We start from the raw sequence: 7,322 nt of genomic DNA on the forward strand, positions 1-7,322 counted from the left end.
TATAGACTAGACTATAGTCTAGACTATAGACTAGACTACAGATTAGACTATAGACTAGACTATAGATTAGACTATAGTCTAGTCTATAGACCACACTATAGACTAGACTATGAAAAACTGGCCTAGCCTATAAATCAAAATTTTAGTCTAGACTATAGACTACACTATACAACAATCTTAAAACTACACAAGACGAGAATCGAAGAGGAAAGAAATAATCTAAATGAAAAACTAGACTTGCCTATAGACAGGACTATATATTAGAGAATTAATAAAGACTAGATTATAAACTAAACTACAGATTAGACTATATAAAAACTAATATATAGATTATATTATAGTTTATAGAATAGACTAGACAAAAAAAAGGTATAGACTTGTCTATAGACAATACCATATACTAGACAAGACTATGGACTTCCTCCCCTAGGAAGTTGAATATTGATCGCTGAATACTGAATAACTAACACCAAAGAAAACCTAACATTAAAAACTATGGTAAGTCTCTTTAATGTCCAATGGTTTTACATGGACTTTAGCCTTTGTTTAAAAATGACCAGCTGATTATAAGTTTAGAATCCCATTACATATTACCTATGCAGTAGATATTGAACCGCTTGGACAATACTATTTCTAATTTTTCAATGGATTTATAATGATAGTGACATAACTTCCAAAATTTCACTATAAATTCTATAAAAATTCTATCTTAAAATAAGAATGTAGAGAGCAGAGATCTCTACGGATATATAGGTTGAATACAAACTTATTGCTTAACCCTTTTGTGTGCTGAAGTTATAGGACAGAGAACAAACTCACACAGGGAGGGAGAGCTTATTAATCAAAATAGACCTCGAGTTTTAGTGAAAATTTTACCCTTTTCCAATCAAACAATCAATACAGCCATGTAGTTTAGATAAGTCCATTGCATTAGTACATAAATTAGTCTATATTTTAGTATATAAACTAGTCCATAGACTACTCAACAGAAAATCTTGCTCAGGGAATGCAATTTTACAATGAAATTAATAAATACTATTTAAAAACACTCAATCTTCCTTACCTGTTATTAAAGTTTATTTATTTTGAATATTTGGCTACAGAATTCTTTAATTTATGATAATTTTCCAAGTTAGACACTCAAACTGTTGTCAAGTCATTAAACTAACCAAAAAAAAACTTTATCTTTGATCCCGTTAAAACTGAAGTAGTGAATGAATGAATTAAAACTACAAAAACAACATGTAATAAAACTACCAACAAAAATTCTGCTGAACAAGCATTTGCAATAAAAAAACATAATGGAAATGAAACGAGAAAAAAATGCAGCAAAAAAAAAATAACGGCACATCAGCATGTTTTTTTTTTCTTATAAGAACAAAATTCTTAGAAAATGTAAATTTTTAAACAATTTAAAGGCAATAATTAGGAAAATTTATAAATAAATAACTCATTTAATAATATTTTTTCGATAAACAATAAGAATTTTCTTTAATTTAACAACAGTTAACACAAAACTCACCAAATTTTGTTTAAGAAAGTAAATTAATAAACAATACTTTTCTATGTTTAATTAACACAATTTTATATTAAATTAAGTTTTTTTTACTAAAAAGCACTATATTTTAATTAATTTATGATTTAATTCACAAAAAGAAATGATGGTGAACACAAGTGTGGCGGCAACCAAAGGAAAATTAAAATGAAATGAAACGAAGGTAAAACAGAGTTGTTTTGTTTTCGGCAAATTGAGTAACTTTTACTAAAAGAGATGCCACATGTGTTTTTTCTATTTTGTATAAAAAAACAAAGAACTTTTTTTTGGAAAATTAATCAAAATAACAAAAATTTGATAATTTTTATAATAATAAATATATGATACTTAATAATTAAATATAATTTTCCTATAATTACACTTAAAATTATATTTTAAATAGCTTTAAATTATTTTCATATTAGTATGGCAACTTTGTTTTATGACAAATGGAAAAAAGATACAAAAAAGAAATTGAGTAGCAAGACAAGTGTGCAACATAACGGCAGATTTTTTTGGCAATGGTAAAAAATTTTGTGAAAAAGTGTAATTTTATAAAAATTAAAGTGTTTTTACATAAAAAATTATTAAATAAAACTTAAATTAGCAAATTTTTCTTCAAATAAAACTCCGGTAAGTCATTTTAATATATTAAAAACACTTACCAAACTTTGCGTCCTTGTGCTCAGATGAATTTTGGTCGAAAACCAATTGATGTTTTGTTAAAACTTAACACTAACTAAATTGTAAACACTGACTAATTTTATTACAGGTTTGTCTGAAATTTATTTAAATATTTTAAAATTTAACAATTTTACTTTACTTTGCAAAAATTTAATTTAAGCTTGTTGCGACATGTCCATTTTTTTTTTAAATAGTGTTGTGAAGCGGTTTTTTAATTTTCCGCTCAATCTTAATTTCTTGAACAGAGTTGTATTTTCTTTGGGGAGCTTTAAGTAGTAATGTCTAACAGGCGTTTTTATTAAAGAAATTTGAAAGAAATACTTTGCAATCGACTTTTTGAAGAAAAAATAAAAGTCAATTTATTTGGTCATCATAAAAAATCTACTTATGAAAATATGATATTTCCACTTTTATATTTTTGAATTTTCAGCTTATCTAACTTTTCTTAATATCAATTATTCGATTTGTAACATCTTTTACAATATTTTTGTGTTTAGTTAGAGTTCAGAGAATTCTATAGACTGGTCTATAATCTAGTTTATAGTCTATAGCCTAGTCTATAATCTAGGCTATAGTCAAATGATTAATATAATATGTTATCTAGTCTATACTCTAGTCGATGGTGTCGTTAAAGCAAAAAAGTAAAATCTAAAGTCTAGTCTAAGGCCTGGTCTATTATATAGTCTATAGTCTTTTCTATAATCTAGCGTATAGTCAAGACAATAATTATATAAAACAATTGTATATTAGATTAAATTATAACCTATTACAGTCTATAATCTAGCCTATAAGCTACTCTATAGTCTAGTCTGTAATCTAGGATATAGTCTAGTTTATACTCTAGTCTAGTATAAAATCTGGTCAATAGTCTAGTCTTTGGTCTAGTCTATAGTCTAGTCTATAATCTAGTATATTGTCTAGTCTATAGTCTAGTCTATAGTCTAGTCTATAGTCTAGTCTATAGTCTAGTCTATAGTCTAGTCTATAGTCTAGTCCATAGTCTAGTCTATAGTCTAGTCTATAGTCTAGTCTATAGTCTAGTCTAAAGTCTAGTCTATAGTCTAGTCTATAGTCTAGTCTATAGTCTAGTTTGTAGTCTAGTCAATAGTCTAGTCTATAGTCTAGTCTATAGTCTAGTCTATAGTCTAGTCTATAGTCTAGTCTATAGTTTAGTCTATAGTCTAGTCTATAGTCTAGTCTATAGTCTAGTCTATAGTCTAGTCTATTGTCTAGTCTATAGTCTAGTCTCTAGTCTAGTCTATAGTCTAGTCTATAGTCTAGTTTATAGTCTAGTCTATAGTCTAGTTTATTGTCTAGTCTATAGTCTAGTCTTTAGTCTAGTCTATAGTCTAGTCTATAGTCTAGTCTATAGTCTAGTCTATAGTCTAGTCTGTAGTCTAGTCTATAGTCTAGTCTATAGTCTAGAGTCTAGTCTATAGTCTAGTCTATAGTCTAGTCTATAGTCTAGTCTATAGTCTAGTCTATAGTCTAGTCTATACTCTAGCCTATAGTCCAGTCTATAGTCTAGTCTATAGTCTAGTATATGGTCTAGTCTATATTCTAGTCTTTAGTCTAGTCTTTAGTCTGGTCTATAGTCGAGTCTATAGTCTAGTCTATATTCTAGTCTATATTCTAGTCTATAGTCTAGTCTATTGTCTAGTCTCTAGTCTACTCTATTGTCTAGTCTATAGTCTAGTCTATAGTCTAGTTTATAGTCTAGTCTATAGTCTAGTCTATATTCTAGTCTATAGTCTAGTCTATAGTATAGTCTATAGTCTAGTCTAGTCTATAGTCTAGTCTATAGTCTAGTTTATAGTCTAGTCTATAGTCTAGTCTATAGTCTAGTCTATAGTCTAGTCTATAGTCTAGTCTATAGTCTAGTCTATAGTCTAGTCTATAGTCTAGTCTATAGTCTAGTCTATAGTCTAGTCTATAGTCTAGTCTATAGTCTAGTCTATAGTCTAGTCTATAGTCTAGTCTATAGTCTAGTCTATAGTCTAGTCTATAGTCTAGTCTATAGTCTAGTCTATAGTCTAGTCTATAGTCTAGTCTATAGTCTAGTCTATAGTCTAGTCTATAGTCTAGTCTATGGTCTAGTCTATGGTCTAGTCTATAGTCTAGCCTATAGTCTAGTCTATAGTCTAGTCTATAGTCTAGTCTATAGTCTATAGTCTAGTCTATAGTCTAGTCTATAGTCTAGTCTATAGTCTAGTCTATAGTCTAGTCTATAGTCTAGTCTATAGTCTAGTCTATAGTCTAGTCTATAGTCTAGTCTATAGTCTAGTCTATAGTCTAGTCTATATTCTAGTATATAGTCTAGTCTATAGTCTAGTCTATAGTGTAGTCTATAGTCTAGTCTATAGTCTAGTCTATAGTCTAGTCTATAGTCTAGTCTATATTCTAGTCTATATTCTAGTCTACAGTCTAGTCTATAGTCTAGTCTATAGTCTAGTCTATAGTCTCGTCTATAGTCTAGTCTATAGTCTAGTCTATATTCTAGTCTATAGTCTAGTCTACTGTCTAGTCTATAGTCTAGTCTCTAGTCTACTCTATTGTCTAGTCTATAGTCTAGTTTATAGTCTAGTCTATAGTCTAGTCTATAGTCTAGTCTATAGTCTAGTCTATAGTCTAGTCTATATTCTAGTCTATATTCTAGTCTATAGTCTAGTCTAGTCTATAATCTTGTCTATAGTCAAGTCTATAGTTTAATCTACAGTCCACTCTATAGTCTTGTATGTATTCTAGTCTACAGTATATTCAATAGTCTAGTCTATAGTGTAGTTTATGTTATAGTGTTTAGTCTACAGTATATACTGTAGTTTAGTCTATAATATTGTCTGATTGTTAATCTAGTATATAATCTATAGTCTAGATTACGTTCTAGTTGAGAGTCTAGTTTAAAGACAAGCCTTTAGCATATATTCTAGTCTATTCTATAGTCTTCAGTTTAGTCTAGTCTAAAGTCTAGCGGTGAATTATTATGGTACTTTTGAAATTAAAAAGTTGCAAATTGGTACTATTTAAAGTTAAACTTTTCCATGCCTGCTGGTCAGCCTGTATAGGTGAATTAATGTTAAGTAACATCGTAGTTGTAATGTTAAGTTAACAGAGAGCAGTAACTCTTATAACACTACCTACCACTAGATGGCGCTTGTATAGGATATTTTAAAACTATGCTAATACTTTTTAAATTAAAAAAAAAATTTACTTTATTTGTTTACATACTTATAAATTTGTTTTTAATCCATAATAGAAAATAAAACACTTTTTAAAATTGTCTGTTTAAGTATTATTTGTATTTAAATATATATTTTTTTATATTGTTTTTTTTAATATTATTGTTGTTTTATTACTTATTTATTGTTATATGTTTTTTTCCAAAAGAACTCTATACTTTAGGCTTTAACCAAAATAGAAAGATCTTAAATATCTATATAATTATAGGGAGATAATACAGTTTTTGTTTTTTTTGGGGGTTTAGTTCAGTTTTATTTGGCAATTATTAATTTAATTGATGTTTGTTTGTTTTGAAGTTTTCTCTTTTTTTATAGAAAAATTGTATTCTTTGTTCTAAGAAATCAGTTCCATTAGTTTATATTAATTGGTAGAGTATTTTTATTTAAAAGGGATTTATTATAATTAGTTATAAAATATTTATGAATGATTAAAATGAGGGGGATGAGAATTTATGAGTTTTTTTTTTTTTTTTTTAATTTTTAACTTTTGAGTAAAAAAGTATATTTAGTATAAAAGATTTTATAAAACTATATTTTTGTTATTATTTGTAGGGGAGTTATTAAATATATAAATTATTTAATTTTTATTTTGAAAAAAATAAAAGTGTTAAAATAATTTTTTTTTAATTTTTCCAAAAAAAAAATTGAAAATTATTTCAAAATTTCTTTTATTTTTAAAAAACATTTTCAATTCTTTTCCTTTCTTTAGTTTTCAGTTTTATTTTTTTATCTTATACATATTTTAATTTTATATAAAATTTTTGTATTTTTTATTAAGTTTTTAATTTATTTTTTTATTTTAAAAAAATTTTTCTAATAATTTACTTTTAATTTTAGCTTTTTCGTTTAATATTTTTTATTTTTATATTTAATTAGCTTTGATTATATGCAAACTATTTGAATTTTTATTTTTAAAAATTTTCCTTAACCAATATGGTTTTGTTGTGGAAAATGTTTGCTTGTATTCAGTTTCTTGCACAGAAATTTCATTTTCAAACATAAAAATTTTGAAAACAAAATATCTCTCCTTGATACTGTATGCACTTGTTAATTTATAATTTAGTATTTTTATTAATTTATATTAATTAATCAAAAATTTTTATGGTCAATTTTTCTTATATTTGAAAAAGAAAATCTTAATAATTGCAAATTAATCTACAAAATTGTAAGCGTTTTATTACAGTTTGACTTAGTTAGCTGCGCCCAAGTTCAGATATATCTATGTCCCCTAATGAATAAAAATAGCATAAACTAAACTCACTTGGTCTCTTTGCTTGCTCAGGTAAATCAATTGTTTTACTAAAACTTATATTTCCATAATATTTTATTTAAATCAAAAACTTATAGAGTGATCAAATGATTTCAAATTTTTGGGGAGTTAAGTCATTCTCAAGTTTGAGTTTATTCTTTTTATCGAAAGAAGAAAAATGCATTAATTTTAGAGAGCGGCTAGAGCCCTTCTGTTGTAGATCTTTTAAAACTACAGATAACCGAGTGACTTCTTCGGACAATCTCTTCATAAAATATCCTTTCTATTCATACCGAAGAAGTATTGCGAAAAATTAAATGATTGCCTCGATGTAGAACATAACTAGAATACTTGAACTGTACTAGAACTGAACTAAAAGTGAACTAGAACTGAACCAGGTTTTAACTAGAACTAAAATAGAACTGAATTGAACCAGTCAAGAACTTAACAAGAAGCAAACTAGAGCATGCATAGAATGGAACTCGAACAGAACTCGAAAAGAACTAGGTAGGAACTAGAACAGAACTGGAACAGAACTAGAACAGAACTAGAACTGAACTAGAACTGAACTAGAACTGAACTAGAACTGAACTAGAACTGAACTAGAACTGAACTAGAA

At 27.0% G+C, this 7,322-nt stretch overlaps 1 protein-coding gene across 1 annotated transcript in view; it reads right to left on the minus strand.

The window, feature by feature from the left end:
- Positions 1-7,322, minus strand: part of LOC111685403 (plasminogen activator inhibitor 1 RNA-binding protein) — a 10,879-nt gene that overhangs the window by 1,603 nt on the left and 1,954 nt on the right. The window lies entirely within an intron of this gene.

This window comes from Lucilia cuprina, chromosome 2, assembly GCF_022045245.1.
Source record: "Lucilia cuprina isolate Lc7/37 chromosome 2, ASM2204524v1, whole genome shotgun sequence".
NCBI classification, from domain to species: Eukaryota; Metazoa; Arthropoda; class Insecta; order Diptera; family Calliphoridae; genus Lucilia; species Lucilia cuprina.